Source organism: Scophthalmus maximus, chromosome 1 (assembly GCF_022379125.1).
Source record: "Scophthalmus maximus strain ysfricsl-2021 chromosome 1, ASM2237912v1, whole genome shotgun sequence".
NCBI lineage: Eukaryota > Metazoa > Chordata > Actinopteri > Pleuronectiformes > Scophthalmidae > Scophthalmus > Scophthalmus maximus.
Window position 1 is genome coordinate 26,987,353 of NC_061515.1, and position 17,363 is coordinate 27,004,715.

General features: G+C 46.8%; 1 protein-coding gene and 1 long non-coding RNA gene across 11 annotated transcripts in view; one reads left to right on the forward strand and one right to left on the reverse strand.

Annotated features, from left to right (window-relative positions):
- LOC118301237 overlaps positions 1-17,363 on the forward strand; it is a 1,055,945-nt gene that overhangs the window by 99,817 nt on the left and 938,765 nt on the right. The window lies entirely within an intron of this gene.
- The window catches only part of raph1b (Ras association (RalGDS/AF-6) and pleckstrin homology domains 1b), a 38,171-nt gene that overhangs the window by 19,366 nt on the left and 1,442 nt on the right, over positions 1-17,363 (reverse strand). For 4 of the 6 annotated variants that reach the window (XM_047330689.1, XM_047330683.1, XM_047330679.1 and 1 more), the window contains one exon: positions 7,302-7,385. The exons of 1 other annotated variant lie outside the window; for it this stretch is intronic. The gene's annotated coding sequence lies outside the window, so the exon portion shown is untranslated. Of the gene's footprint in view, positions 1-7,301; positions 7,386-8,453; positions 8,677-17,363 lie in introns of all 6 variants that reach the window. One more of the 6 variants, XM_035626746.2, reaches the window with a different exon arrangement.

Genomic DNA, 17,363 nt, shown 5'->3' on the forward strand with positions numbered 1-17,363 from the left:
CAAAGACATATATATACATCCGCTGCAGGTACACAGAAGAAAAATCCAAATAGCATAAAAACAGGACAGAAAAAGAATGACACACACACACACACACACACACACACACACACAAAACAAACAGCACTTTGGAAATAGCTCTGTTCCTGTCATTCTAATGGAATAACAGCCTCAACGGAAGATGCTGCTGCAGGTTTAAGTGAATTACCACCTGAGGCCCTGCTTTGAAGCTCATGGAGCATGACCTGATAGAGACATGGGGATAAGAGAAAGCCGTGTGTGTGTGTGTGTGTGTGTGTGTGTGTGTGAGAGTGCACTCCTACAGGCATCACTTCTGACCAAAACACCAGCCTTGGCCTTTCCCCCCTCCCGATCCTGCACGGCCCCTCTTCTCTAGTCTGACCATGACGAGCACTCATCTGTCTCCTGTGACTGCTGGGTCGCTCAGGGACCTCGGTTTAAAGGTCAGAGATCAAAGGTCCCCACTCTGCAGCCCTTTGTTTTGGTACAAAACGCTCTTCGCGCTGATGCTGCAGTGCCGCCGAAAGGGAGATGAGTAGAGTGACGGGAAGATGAAAAAAGTGTGTTCTGGGAAACCAAATCTCTGTAAATCACAGAGAAAGCGCAGCAAGCATCCGGTGGTGAAGAGGAGGATGAAGAGGTGGAGGAGGAGGAGGAGGACACGTCTATCTTTAGACTAAGTCGTTCGTATCAGAAAGTGTCAAGAGGATTGGGAAAGGGAGCAGCATTGAGACTAGATATCAAGATCGCTGTTTAAAGAGGAGAATAGTGTCATGAATAGTTTTTTAATAGTTTCAACAGCGAGCAGCAAACCAGAGACAAATGCTATCCAGCTGAAAATGAATATAAAATGACCAGCACGAGTTCCAAGGCCAGGGTTTTGGTCGAGGGTAATGGCCGGCATGTTGCCGACACGCATTTTGGCCAAAACCCGTGAGAACACGAGGAGATTACACAAACTCCATAAAGAAAAGAGTCCGGCCGCGGGGACTTTCAACCTCCCTTCCTGCTCGAGACAGGGAGAGAAAGTCACACAAGCAATTGGGTGTGACAAAGAGAGTGGGAGAGAGCAACATGACATCATAGGTCAGATTAGGTCTCTATGGCTGGCTCCCACTTAATTCAGTTTGCATGACAGGACAGAGAAGCACTGCTGCTGTTCATTTGGTCGACATCAAACTGCACCTGGGATGGAGCTTCAACTTTTTATGATTCAGCAAACAAGCTTGAGGAGCAGCACTGTAACTCACCCGCTCACCTCCTAGTCACAGCTCTGAGAAACACAAGAGAAACAGAAACGGCCTTCCACTTACAACTTCAGCACCACCTGCTCTGTTCACAGTTTGATATGCAAATCCTGAATTGCTCCTGAACATTTGAGTTACAAATAAATCCTTTCACATTTCAACCAGGCAGGAAATAGGAGGGCTGGGGTGTGGAATATGACTCGGGCTGTGTAAACACTGTTGTGGCCAGATACCTTCGCTGCTGGTGACAGAGTTGATGTTTCCATCAAGAACTTCTAAATAGACTATTTCTGGACCAAACACTCCACCTACCCGTATTGCGTGTGTTAGTTTTATAACTGTTGCAATGTGAACTAATGACACGAGGCATCAGTCCTTTGGCTCGCATCATTTCCGCCTCGGAAAAACAGTGAAATACACACAAAGCTCCAAAGCCACCCTGTCGTCACGGCTCTTTCCCTCCTCCCTCAAAACATCACACAAAATAAAATAAATCCTGACACCTCTGCACTAAAAATATTCTCAGCGTCACAGTAAAGTGAGACAGCATTTAGAAGGAAGGGACAGGAAATGACTGGGCTTGGGGCGAGTAAACAACATGGCAATTAGAGAAACTCAGCGAACTCTTATGAGGCATGCACACAGTGCAATGGTGCTTATATAGGGAATGGGAATTTTGAAGAGTTTAGTGGGGCACAAATGCTCACAGTGATAGGAGTCTCCGGGGAGGCAGATGCAGACAAAAGCTCAAACAGAGGGAACAAGCAAAACATTTAGCAAAAAACCCATGGCCAGGAATAGCTCCAGACATAGTCGGGGCAGCCTGGCTACAATGTGTGTCTTTAACATTATACAGCAACTTTGTATGAGGTATGATCAAAGACACATGACCAATGTCTTCAATTCGCCATCTGCTGCATTCTCAAATACATAACATTCATTTCGCCTCTTCTCTCTCCCCGACCTCCTTTCTTTGTCTCTCTCTCGTGTCAAACCCCTTATTTATGCGAACTGTGCCTTTTTCCTCACAGACTATGAATCACCTCTCTGACACACACGTGTGTCTGATTGTCATCGTGGCCCAGAAATACTCAAGCTATAAAACACACGTTTCAAATGCCAAGTGTCAAGATATCATAACGGCATCCTGTGTGCTTTAAAGCCAATATACACTTCACAGCTTGTTGTGGGACGGTCAAAAAAAAAAAAAGGCGTCTGTCAGGAACGAACAAAACCTTTACTGCTGCTCTCAAGTGCTTTGTTTCAACGCCTTGGAGACATAAAACTGATGCAATCTCATTGCAAATGTGTCAGCGTTATCATAAGGGTTATTTCTAGGCTCATGTTCTCAGCACAGTCCGCGGTCATGTGCTCATTTCCGTTTCCCACCCCTCCCTTTTTCTGCCCTTACAGATGTAACACCTGGAGCGAGGGAGACCAGAAACCGACGTCACGTGGTCGGGACATAAAATTTAACAAGTGGAAAGAGGAAACTGGCTGTGGGCTTTGAGCGAGCAGCGTCGGCGAAAGGAGTCTTTGAACTAGGGAGCAGCTCGTCGGCTATCATCCAAAGTCTAACTGGGTGTGGTTGGCTTGTCAACCTCAACTGACCCATAGTGGCGACTGTCATTGGACGCTAAAAATTACATAATTCTCCATGTGTGTGTCCTCTGTCCTTAACGGTTAAAGAAGCAAGCGTCAAGATGACCATGAGTTAGAATTTGGGATGAGGACATGCAAAAATAAATCCTGACGTGCGAATGGCAAAGAAGCAGATGTTTATTGTGCTTTTTCATAATGAATTATCGTACCTGAACACATTTTCCATTAGTACTGTCCGTTTGTAGTGATCCAGAAATAGAAGTGCTCCATAATTCTTAAGTTGAATGACATTTACCACAGTTGTTTTAGCTTTTAAACAAGTGCAGAAGGGAAACAAGACAATATAAAAAGGTCCACATATACAGTAATTAACAGCTGTCTTTATCATGGTTGACATTTGAGGGTGGGTTTGCATTTAACTACAAGCTTTCCGTTGGAAATTGGCAAAAAAAATTAGAAATATACTGTTGGAAAGCTGCCAGTTGAAAACTATGTGGAGATTAGTCAGCACTCATGCACGTGCAGAACAAAAAAAATATCAAGATAACAATCTTCTTCTACACCACAACAACAGACATGGTTCCAATGCTGCTGCTGCAATTAAAAGAAAGATTTTCTGTATTTGATCGTCTTCTAAAAGAATGGAGTAATTAAGAAGTACAGTATGATGATATTATTCTGATACAGTCGACCCCTTTTTACAAAGCCCAGGCAAAACTCGATGCATGTCACACTGAAGAGCAGAGAACATTAAGGGGAAGGGAGATGAGATTCGTAACAGGCCGGCGATGACGCAGGGCGAGCGACGGAGGGCATGATGGATAGATACAATAATGAAGGGAGGGAGCCGGCTATTAGGTTGTGAATAAAGGGGAGGCCCTGATGGCCAAAACAACAGCTCTAGTGTCATTAGTCAAGCATGACCAACAGCCTGCAAGCAGAGGAGGGACACGCACGCGCGCGCACACACACACACACACACACACACACACACACACACACACACACACACACACACACACACACACACACACACACACACACACACACACACACACACACACACACACACACACACACACACACACACACACACACACACACACGGATCCACAAACACACACACAGATCCACAAACACATGGAAGCCCACTCGAGCAGCGCGCGACACAGGAAGCCGCTATGGCTCATACGGCCAATTAGGAAGGAGGGGCTGAGAAAGAGATAGGGGGGACAGGGATAGCAGAAAGATGAGGAGGATGTCAGAGGTGGACAGATGGAGAGTGGGTGTGGGGGGTGGGGTAGGTGGTGGCAGTGGGGGTGCAGAGAGAAAGGAAGAGCAGGAGAAAATGACGACGAGGGGGAGAGGCACTGTGAAGATGCACGGTCACACTGGTGGGTCGTAGGTGTACGGACTCTGCAACATATCAGAGTGAGCCAAACTTCAGCTGCCCTGCATCTATTCTAGAAGGCATCGCCATGGCAACACACATGCACACGTCCACGTTGATGTGATCCACACAGAAAGGCTTCAGAGAGAACCTGGAGTAGATCCTCAGTGATAACTGACGTGTGACGTCTCCACATCTAGACCTGCAGGGTTTCCCGAATTCCAGGATTCTGCTAGTATCTGCCAGGAATTCCATAATTTCCCTATACTTGTTATGTTATGGTAATAGAATAAAAAGAGGTGGTCTGCGGTATGCAAATAAATACGTGTGTGAGCCTCCTGTCACCCACCCTCCCTTGCGCACAAACAGACAGAGGATGTGTCAGCTTCTGTGCTCCCCTGCAGGGCAGCAGTCCAAATGTGAAATCAATAGTCCGTGCCCTTAGGAGTTCGGGTTACATCCACACATGCACACAGAAGCAAATATATATATACACACCCACACATGCAGGGGCTCAGGTGGTCTGCTGCAGTGAGCGCTCTGTTCTCTCTCTCTCTCTCTCTCTCTCTCTCTCTCTCTCTCTCTCTCTCTCTCTCTCTCTCTCTCTCTCTCTCTCTCTCTCTCTCTCTCTCTCTCTCTCTCTCTCTCTCTCTCTCTCTCTCTCTCTCTCTCTCTCTCTCTCTCTCTCACAAACACACTTTTAAACATGATGCAGCAGCACTGCAGCAGCGGACAACAACAGAGGCCGACTGCCCAGAAGAACTGGCAACACAATAAAACACACTGGCACTGCTTTAAAAAAGAGGCCTAGTGCAAAACATAAAATGAAAAAGAGCTGAAATGAAGCATGAAGTAGATCTACGAGTCACGATTTAGTTATGTGGAATTGTAGCACAGCAATGTGCGCCCTAATTTTGTGTCTGGTTAGGCATAAATGTGTAGCTCTACCAAAATGGGTTGTGGTTGTAGTATAAATAGGACACGGGATCAAAATATTCAAGAATTCTCTGATATTATTGTCACTAAATAATTCCAGATGTTTCTTTTGGATATATCTTTTGCTCTTGATTGAAAATCTAAGTCTTGTTCAAGTGAATTCACCTTAATGAAAACTTCCAAACGCTCCCATCCTCTGTTGTTATCTGCTCTAGATAATCATTATGGTGCTAACAGAGATAACTTGTCATCTTGTTATTATTTTATTTTTTCCTCAGTCTAGCAGACTAGGGGTTTTACATCCGCCACCTGTCAGGGAATACAAAGCACAGTAGGTATAACTTACTGCACATGCACAAAAACACACAAAAGATGGATAACCAACCTGTGCACGAACAACACATTCCTACTGCAACAAGCCAGCCGTGTGCAAAAAAAGAAATAAACACACACACATCTCCTGACATCCCACCAGCAGCTGGGAGCCATGTCCTCCTCAGTTAACTACACTTCCCATCTCCCCCCTTTGCTCAGCCCCTCACTGACTTAGCTACTGCAGGAAAGCTCATGGTGGATCTGAATGTGAAGCGAATGTCCAAGTGTGTTTGTGTGTCTCATCAGGCGCACACAGAGAAAATGTGACAGTCTGTTTCCTGCCATACCACCCCCAGCATTTCTACTGTGCCAATGCTGCCATCCTTTCAAATGTGGAATGCACACAGACACACACGCACGCACGCACGCACGTACGCACACACACACACCCTAATAGTCTCTGTGGCTGCAAGTCGAATGTCTTCGGGAGATCATTTCAAGGACATTCAGTTTTAAAACAGCCGAATGCATGAATGAAACGGTCGCCAGGACGACCACATCACTGCACAATGACACGTTAACCGTGGCCTCGTGCGTGTGTGACGTACACGTTGATTGGTATCGACAGCTGAGTCAAAGCTAGTGAGCGTCTCTGCGACGACAACCCCTTTCCCCTTAAAAAGACGTGACACAGTGACACCCGCAGAGCCAATAGTCGACAACACAGCTACAACACTTTATGAATCACTGACACATGAGCGTCCCTACATCCTGGAACTATTTACGTCCAGGGGAGCAGGCTTCCCCCCTCTCGGCCTCAGGCTCCGTCACCACTGGGGTCCCAGTCTTAAATCCATTCCCCATCCCCACTGCTTTTTATCCAGTATGAGTCCAGGCCATTTACAGTGTGTTTTGTACACATTTTTCCTTAAAGTACCTTTGACCAGACATTGCATTTCCCAACTGACAAGCCATCCATCCATCTCTTATCTATACCGCTTATTCTTTTGAGGGAAACCGACAAGCCAAGGTTTATCATATTTAAACATAAAACGTTCCGACAAAGAGAGAAAAAAATTCTAAGTTTTGTCATGTGTGCATTTTCCGTAAAGCCAGCGTCGCACAGCCAAGACAACACCCACTTACTATATTCCGAGTTGCGTACATTATGCAATTATTTCATTTCTAAGAAAAAAAGAAGGAAGAAAGTCAGCATCTCTTGTGCAAATAAACACGAGTGGAAACCTTTGAGTCTGCTAGGTTCCCATTCCGCAGATCTGTGAGGAGCATCTCTCGGCTGCAGACCACAGTCGTGGCTCAGCCTCACATGGTTCCACTTTAGTCAGGAATTATCTCCTTCGGCGAATGAGACTCTCTCCTGACAAGATCCTCAGAGGCTTGACTTCTCTTTCATTTGGCTTTGATTTACAAGGCCTCCCGACTGAGGTTTGACAGCGTGGGGGGGAAGCCTCCTCTTGACGCTCCACCAGCTCTGGCTTTACCTCTTTTTCTTTTTTTTACAGTAAACAACAAACACATGGATCCACACTGTCAACTAGGAATTGCTGGTTTAAGCACATGATGTCTCCGAGACCAGGGTGAATATACTGTAACTTCCCTGCTTGTTACAGCAGCAACTGGTGTTGAAACAATACTCCCTGGCATTTGTGCAAGGACGGCTAACGTTTTGGAAAAGCTCACGTCAATGCCGTCTTTCCGTTTTCCTCTGCTCAGGATTTATTGGCCACAGAAAGCACCGTTTACTCAATCCGGTTTACAGGAACTCTTACCTCTGAAGTGGCTCGCTCTCCTTCCTATTGAGGTTGAAGGTCAGACGAAAGCACCGCTCCACTCCGTCACGGGGCTTTTATCCCCTGGGAGAACAAGAAAGAGAGGAACAACAAAATCTATCAGATGCCAATTGGTGTGAATATTTATGGCAGGGACAAACACATAATCCCTGCTTTTGGTCATCCAAGGACATTAAGTCAGTGAAATCCCCAAAAAGACACATGGGGTCGATGGTGTTTGCTCTCACTGCACTGCAGAATTCAGAGAATTGGCAGCCGGCAGCTGGAGGAGAGCAGGGCGATTTTCACCGTCACAAGAATGTCGAGGATTAACCACGGAGGGTGCTTGAGCGAGAGACTTAACTAAGTACAGACAAAATGACACGCACAGCCAGAAAGACACTTATCGCACAGAGCCTGAAAGCAATCAAGCGCACTTCTGCCGTCATTATAAACTCGCTTCGTTATTACGGCGAGATTGTGAGACTGTGTGACATGTGAGCTGCATTTGCCTACAAAGCCTTTTCAGACCCACACACATAGCCAGCTTAACAGGCATGCTATCCACCACAGGCTAATCATTTTCACAACCTGAGTCAGAGTAGAAACTAAAACCCTGTCAAAACTCCTACCCGCATATTAACTGTGACTCACTCGACTCCACCAGGTCTCAACGATGCTGACCAACATTTCAGCGAATCATCACCTCAGCTCTGACTCACACCCAGGTCACCTTATTCTATCTAAAACAATCTGGATGCTGAATCATAGTCTGGCGACAGAATATCATTTGGGCGTGTCAGGTTATAACACGCCGAGTTGGCTGGAAAATATCAATGCCAAAGATTTTTGGTCGTGGTGCGTATTTGCTTTGCCACTTCCTCGTGGTGTGTATTTACTTTGAGTGCGAGAGGAGGCAGCTGATGTTGCGGCTAACTGCGAGGAGGAGGCTTTTCCCGCCGGCCTCAGCTGCTCCTTCGTTTTCTACAAACCAACTGTTGTTCAGCCACAGCATGTGGCCCTTCCCCCAGTGTGCGTGCGTGCAGTGTGTTTTCACAGCAAATAGAATTCTTGTAAGCCCGAGAGAGAGTGTATGTGCATGCGTCTGTTTGTGCACATGCATCCATACATGTGTGTCTAAAACACAATTACCTGCCTGAATTACAGGTCACCGCCGCCGCCACCAGCTCACCATCCCTCTGGTGTAATTTGCACACAGTTACCGCGTGATATCACTCCGTCAACACCAGGCCGTGGAACAGGTGTGGCAGTGACACATGGGTCTGTGCAGCTGCAGGGGGAACACAGTTGCTCCAGTCACAACAGCACACGGGCCGGCAGGCAGCTGCTCCGGCGCTGAAAACAAAGGCGGGCCCTGCGACACATGCACAGACGAAACACCGCAAACTTATGACCACTGGATGTTACAAGAGGAGATGAGGAAAACAAGATTTCAGTCTGAGCCTCGAGTCAACACAATTTCAGACATTTTCCTCTTTAGCTTCACCTCCAAATTTGATTTTAAAAGAGCTGAGTCTAACAAGGATGGGGAGAAATTAACATGCCAAAATACTGCTGGCCAAATATTCTGGCCAGATATTTTTCTCTGCAGCATCTTTACTGTTCTGGCACAAGACATGTGCACAAGTATAAATGCTCATGATACATTCTTAACACATCTGTGTTTATGGAGCCACGGGGAACAATATTTTCCCATGTGACTAAAATATACAACTGCTCAGAAAAAAGGTCCCCTGTGTGTCGATGCCTTAACAACAGCTACTTTCAACAGTTATTTTTTTTATGTGGCCCAGACCAGTGCCCCCACTTCAACAGCAGAGCGAGGGGAAACACAGGACAGGACCTACTGTATGTAGAGGACACAGGTGTGTCCTTGTCCTTGCCCCCCCACCCCCCCACCCCCACCCCAAAATCTTTCGGCTGGCTCATTTCCTGTCAGGGAAGGAAGTGGGAAGGAGGGCAGGGCACTGGGCGAGCAGGGGTGATGGTGATGTCACAGCGGTCAAAGAAAGACAGGATTGTTGTACGGAAAACACCGAAAAATGAGTAATCACGAATCAGACAAAGCCAATTACACAATATACCGTGCGGTGCATGTTGGTACTGTATATATAGCCTATATGGTGCTTATACAAATATCATTGAGGCGATCGGTATTGGTCACGTGCCAAATAACATTTTGAAGAGTGATTGTCAAAATAGGGTTGTAAAACCTCTGAGTTTATGTTTGGGTTACGTAACATTTCAACATTAAAAGTATAATTTTTCAACCTGGCTCTTATTGTCATTATTTTTGGCTATGGATAATAATGCCAAAGTTGCACTCCCTGTAAACTAATTCCACAAAATAAGAGCAGGAACAAACAGTAGAATCCCATCACATCACAAACAACAACCATAATATCGCAGGGCAATAGAACCATATACTAACCTGTTAACGGAGAGGAAAAACACGCTCATGGACATATCTGCAAAAAAGATTCCGAAACACCACGTCACAGTGACGCAACACAGGCCACAGATAAATGATGACAGATTTCATTCCTCACATAATCGTGTTGCGTGACGAGACCGCATCTGGGAATGTGATGTATTGTGTTCTGTCGAACCATTCAACGTGATAATCTGCTGTCAGATTTGCGACAAAAAAACAGATTCACCACCAATTTGTAAAGCAACGGCTGACGCGGGGGGATTTATTGATCGGAACGGCATTTCAATCTGGTTTCAGAACAAGAGGAGGCCTTTAAAGTCGCCAGTGACCCTGAGCCTTCTCGTAAGGGCACTGACTGATGGAGCATTACGAAGCTGATCCTCACTGGGAAGGTGCATTAGTATTGATCAGTGTATTGCTTTCGTACCAAGTCAAGTGCAACACAAAGAAGCGATTCCTCCACGGCGGACTGCCTGACCTCTTCAGGAGGTCAACACAAAACCACTTCAAAAGTTGTCAGTATGTTTTAGGTCAGACAAACATGGGAACAAATTGAGTTGCACATTCACATTTCTCCATACAGAGGATGTACCCCGTCTCTTGCCCCAATGTCAGGTGGGATTGCCGGAGTCCCAAAAGAATAATTTACATCCATGTCACCTTTTATATTTCAATACAAGATACCGTTTATGGCTGTCAGCTAGTGAATAATGGATTTTCCAGTTTAAGTGACTCATCCATGACTAATATTTACACTTCCTCGCAGGTGGGTACTTCCTTTTATTCGGTGTGCTCAAAAGTGTGCAGACTCCAAAATGCCTCTTGGTCATGTGACAACTTCATAAATATGAAAACTGAGTTTCTGTGCCAAGGCTGAGACACACAACTTGGCGAAGGTGCCACCGAACCGTCCGTCTGTTTACAGACCACTTCTGCTCGTTCCACTCGCACACAGTGACGTCTGGTTGCAATTACAAGGAGCTGATCTCCTTCTCCTCAGTGGGATTCTCCACGGTCCATGCGAGCGAGCGCACGGCTCTGGAAAAACCACACATGGTGGGAATTACGGAATAATGCTGTATCAGGAATGTTCCCACGATGGCCAGTGGGATCTGATGGGGGTCTCCCATAGGCTGGCTGGCTGCCGATGGGGTTCGTGGGTAATGTAACACACACACACACACACACACACACACACACACACACACACACACACACACACACACACACACACACACACACACACACACACACACACACACACACACACACACACACACACACACACACACACACACACACACACACACACACACACACACACAAAGCTACATGATCAAATGCCTTTGTTAGTCAAGATTTGGACCCTTTCCTCTTGTGTTGCATCAGAATATTTCTTTGTGTTGCAGCATTTGTGAACCATTACCAGTTAACTTTATTACAAATATGCATGGTCAACTCTCAGAGCCTCCTCATTAGTGCAGCTTCCGTAAAAGCCGGAAATCACATTACCACCATTTCGTTCTCAAACAGCGCTGACGGAGGTGATGGGGTCAAGCTGACTGACCACAAATATGCCGGTGACCCTTCCCCACAGCCCCGGAGTTGGTCACGGTGCCAAACACAGGGGGCCGTTCTTGATGCGCTCACCGATGATGCCTTAGTGGCACGTGGGCCGAAATAACCGGGAATCACTAGAGAGTGCAGATCAACGTAGCAGAGAAAGATTAGCAAGCTACTCAGCCGCTAACTTAACCCAGTCAATAGAGGCTGGAGAGCTGCAAGGCTATTAGTCAATGAGATTTGACAAGAATCAGCCACAGAAGCACACGCACGCACGCACGCACGCACGCACGCACGCATGCACGCATGCACGCACACACGCACACACGCACACACACACACACACACACCGAGCGATATTTTGTGAGATTAAGCCTGAAGGTTTGAGCGTCCACCAAGGGATTCTCTCACAAAATGTGTCAATCCACTTCTACGTCGACGAGGTCGAGCGCGGCTGTTTTCACTTGGATTCGCTCTGCGTTGTGGACCACTGCATCCTCTACATTCCACCAGTGTCCTGCATGAATCTTCGACGTGAAAAGAAAGAAAAGGAAAAAAACGCATCCTGGCAGCAGCGGCCTGTACAGTAAATGCAGATCACAAGCTTGAAGCCAACTTAAGCGCTGTGAAAAAAGTTGATGCTTGCAGACATGGACGGAGAAAAACGAAGGATGACCTCAGCAATTCCAAGCCTTTTTTTTTATTTCCCATGACATCAGCCACACAAAAGAATATTTTATTGGTTCTCATAAACCCGTCTCTCCTATGATCTCCTCCTCGTCCTCCATCTGATACCTATTTCCTCTCACCATTTCACACTAGCGCCCTCTTCCTCACAGGTGTTCCTCCACGTCAAGACTCTTTTTTTGGCATCCGGCTCGATTGTAGAGTCACTTGTGACTCGGCGATGTGCGGTGAACCTCGTGGCTCTTGGCTCGCGATGCAGCGAGCGGGCAGTGTGACAAGGGCAAGGCTGCTTTCCAGGCCCCCACTCGTTTCCATTCCTTGAGGTTTCACCAGATGCTCAAGTGCTGCCTCTCTCTTAACAGACATGAGCCGGGGTAACTTACATGATTACGGGTGAGATTGTAGTTAAAGATCTGAGGGGGGGCTGGGGGCATATTAAATGACAGAACAAGACAGTTCAGCCCTAGTTTTTTGGTGCATTGCTCCTTCATAGCTTGAAATGAAAACAGAAGAAGTTGGAGCATTTTAAATAATAGAGGGGGTGACAACTTAAATCCAGCGCATCCTCAGGTCTGGAATCTATTTTCCAATGCGTGCCGAGACATTTGTTTTTGTTCCAATGATTCAGACATATGCCACTGCTTCTGTAACCACACACACAAACATGACCCCCCCCCAACACAATAAGATGCCGGGACAGAACATTGTAATCACCGTAACTTCATCCCTGACGGTTTCTGATTGTCGAATAATGCCCCTATTGTTAGTGTCTACCAAGATGTAAATAAAACTGAATCCTCTGTGGATTATACTGGAATTTCACCCAGAGGTCAACGCTTAGAATAAAGTAATCCAAACGGGGGTCACCTAAACATTTTAGGCCAAGAGGCAGGCATTTCACAGCAGGGTGAGGGGGAACGATACAGTTAAATTTATTTGTATATCCGTGTATGTGTGTGGTGCATCTCTCCCTCAAACCCGAGCTATCCTGAACTGTAAGTGTTGCCAGAGACAAACACAAACAGCCCGGCACACATGCATAAACACGAAGACACGCAAACTGCTGTTTTGGTTTCATGAGAACCGACTGAACTCTGATCGGACGGGGGAACAGAGAGGACACAGGAACTGGTGGTGCCGGTGTTTATCCCAGGCGGTGAAGCAGCCATGGTCCCGATCTGCTTGCGAAGGACTCGGCCTTTAATTCAATTCAGTTAAAGGGTGCAAAGCAGTGCACATGAAAGCAATTACGAGCGTAGGAAATGAATCCACTTTCTCCGTCCATATGGAAATCTTGCAAAAGACGGATCATACATCAACCCCCGGTCAATACTGCACATTTTCTATACAGCACCAGATGGAAATGTCCTGTGACTTTGCACTTTGTGTGCTCTCAACAATATTCTCTCTGAAGCATCCCCTTCTTGCCTTGAGCACTTTGTGTTCTCTCCATGCCACAGACCCATTATCGGTGGCCCAGTTCTAAGGGCTGTCCATCTTCGCAGACATGCCGTCCCCATCCGTCAAACTGTCCCGTGACTGTTGCGGTGGAGCTTTAGCTGCACTTTGCTGCGCGGAGAAAGAAACACAATACCATAAATCACCTCCTCCATGCCCTCACCCACTGATATCTGACGCGACTGCAGGAATTCTAGCTTGGAATTCCCACTGGGATGAGATTCCCTGTCCCAAACTTAGATGTTGGGATCAGTTTTCAGGGTGATTACCCAGACGGCGGGTAACTTAACTGAAGGATAGGTGCACAAAGAAACACAGAGGAGGGCCTGGAGGCTTCGTGGCAGTCACAGGTGTTGATCATGCGCACCGCATGACCCAAGATCATCAGCTCCACCACATGATTTCTTCAGGGCACCTCCATTTCCTGTCTCGTGCATTGTTAAATCAACAAAGGCCTCCGGCAACAGGGACTGAAACAGACCTGCGACCATACAGTAGCCGCCCCGGCAGTGTGAACCAGCCACCTGCCACTGTCAAAGTCACACTGATTAATAGCTGCATAAGCTGCTTAAACAAACTGCACAGTGAAAGCGGTGGCAAACAAAAGAGACAGTTAGCGAATGAATAATACACAACAGGTTGGAAATGTATCCCGGCAGATTGGATAAACCGCAGGAGGACAGGCAATGGAAGAAGTCGTGTGTAAATAGAGACTGACAAATTGGGGTGGTTATGTACTGTACAAAAAAAGTTGACACAATGTCCTATATTGTTGAGATAAGTAAAGGAGAAGCTGTCCTCCAAAACACAAGCGGATAATTTTCACTTTCATCGCCTGGCTTCTTCTTTCTAGAGCCACATTGTTTCTACAGGTGTCTATACCCTGCAATTACACAGGGAGAAATCCATCAACAAAACAAGAGTAAAGCGACAGCAGCCAATAACTTTCTCCTCAATTCCTCAAGTGTTTCTACCTGAGAGTTGACTGCCGCAAATGCAGAGCCAGTCTGTGGCGGATGCTGAAAGGCAAACGTAGGAAGGTAGACCAGGCTGTGTGTGAGGGGTATATAACAACACTTCATCATAAAATAACTCCTGGAACACCCTGAAAGACAGAAAGGTAAAAGTCCTTTAAGGGTGAAATCCTACCAGTACTGACCTGAACTGAAAAACGTGTACACCACGGGTGAAAACGTTCACCCTATTGCATAGATATGAAAACTAACATGGCAAAGAGAATCTTATTGTAGGTCAATCATCATCGTTTGTATCTTTCGTAGTCATCAGTGTGTGTGTGTGTGTGCGTGTGCGTGTGTGTGTTCGTGTGCGCTTGAGTGCAGCTGCTTAAATAGGATGGTGAAGATCATGTATGGCCCTGAAAGCAGAGGAGGCTGCCCTCCTTCTGCCTACTCCGATCAGTGGTGCAGCCCGAGCGTAGATGCCGCCTTGTCCGTACATCAATTCAGTTCGTGCGAAACTATCCAACAAGCGCAGACGCTTCAACACATCGGCCCATGTGTATTACTGAAGAGTGCGATTAACAGCTTTAGCGTCACCCTTTCCTTGGAGAAAAAAGAAATCTATCATCACAAAAGAAAAAGGCTGCATGTGGACCTCAAACAATTACATTTCCTGCAATAGAGGGCACTGATGTAAGGTTTCTAGATGTGTCTGGAAAAGGCCAACAGGAAGAGCAACATGCCGTATAGAAGCGGGGAGCTTTTCGGAGGCCACAGGCGGGCTTGGTTAACCATTTGTCTTTGTTTCCAAATGGCAGGGGCAGCTGCCACCAAAGGTCAGCAAAATGTTACCAGAACAAGGCCCTATACAAACTGGGACCATGTGCCTGTGACAAGTGGGGTGGGTGGGACACACCCAGGTGGAATGACACATAGCAACTTTCTCTCTCTCTCTCTCGCTCTCTCTCACGCACACCCAGTACATGGCATCTAGTCTGACATCGCGAGGCCGAGCCCCGCTGCAGCTGGTGGCCTTTATGTTCTCCAGCCGAAGCCCGAGAAACCACCGATCGGCATGACGATATCGGGTTTCACTCTGCCCTCCGGCGTCTCCATCGGTTTGCGCGTTGACGGCTGTGTTTGAAGTGCCATCCTCCACCGTGCTCTCTCCCTTAACCCACCTACACCCGCGGGCTGTAACACAACCTGTAAACTTACACCAACCACCACCGCTGCCCCCCCACCCGCCCAGCCTCTTCTCTTTGGTGCTTTTGTGCAGCAAAGTCTTATGCCCACGGACAGGGGTGGATGGATGGGCAGGGGGTCAGACATGGCCCTCGCAACTCACACAACAGAGCCAGTGAAGTGCTGACAGACAGACAGAGAACCACACACACACACACACACACACACACACACACACACACACACACACACACACACACACACACACACACACACACACACACACACACACACACACACACACACACACACACACACACACACACACACACACACACACACACACACACACACACACACACACACACACACACACACCAAGAATAGCTTCTAAATCTCTCCTCTAACACAGTGTCTGGGGATCATTCCCCAGTCCCAGAATTTCTCTGACAACTGTTTTTCACATTTAATCAACTGCATCCCAAGGAATTTGAGCGCAAGAAGAAAAGAAAAAAAAACGATAAACGGGAAGCAGAGGAATGGAAGGAGGAAAGCAGATGGGTCGTTTCTCCTCTTCCACAATTGGCAAAACGAGAGGGAGCAGATAGATGAGAAAACCATGTTTCTGGAAATGTATTTCGATACGATTCCTCTCCCGTAGTGTATGCGCTCCCTCTCCGTCGGTTCCCTTTTCAATAACCTTGTGAAGCTGACAGTAAAAATTCCTTACATGTGCTTTAAAACAGGGGGCCGTGGACCGACGTGCTCTGTTCTAACATATGTTTTACCTCTGTGGCAAGAATTGTAATAATCCATGACTGAGCTGAATACAGAGCAAATGTCTTTGCTTGATCTTATTACACAAGGTGCTGTATTATAAACTTTATGTCCTCAGGTTCAATACTTTCTCAGTCCTTTATGTGTTTGTACCTTTGCCTTGACTGACAGAACATTAAATAGACTCCTTCTGAAAAATGTACTTTTGCTTCAACTACCTGTTGGAATTCACCCACAGGCCTTAAACAAGAGAAGTTGAGAAGTTGACTCTGGTGTTAAAAACTGAAAATATATTTTTAAAACCCTTCCTTTTTCGCCGACAGCTGATGATCAAGTCCTCGGGCACCAACACAGCACAGGAAAACAAACAAATCACCGGGGTTTCCAGATGTGCTCTGGGGCATTGTGCCTTTTTTCTGTCCTCCTCTTCCATATCTCTGACGAGACAGTTAAGTGAAATCTGACTCCAAACTCCTGCTATTTTCCTCTCGCAAAAAACATAACAAGCTCAAAGGCGTCTGCCTGCGGGCTGGTGCTGGTGCTGGCGGTGGTGGGTGGAGGACCAGAAGTCCTGTAGTCATTTTCAAACCATTAGCTGCAATCTAAGCGAATGGGTCACATTGTCTGCTGCACTGTCTCGATGCCTTAAAATAATGTGCTTCTCAGTCCGGGTGCTTTGAGGATGCAAATCAAGCGCGCCGTAGGGGACACAGGGGCTCCATTATAAGGCCACTGCAGGGAATAAAGGACGCGCAGAGTGGCTTCTTAGTGGCGCTCTCTTTTCTTTTCTTTTTTTTAAAGCACATTTTGTTGTTTGTTTGGCTGTGTTCGCCCTTCAACTGAGGAGATACAAGTTTAAAGATCCGGCCTTGGTAGTGCAAATAACACACACACACACACACACACACAGAGAGAGAGGGAATGTTGGCTGGGTGAGAACCTGGGCTCATTGGCAAGCCAGCCAGACAGACAGTGGCA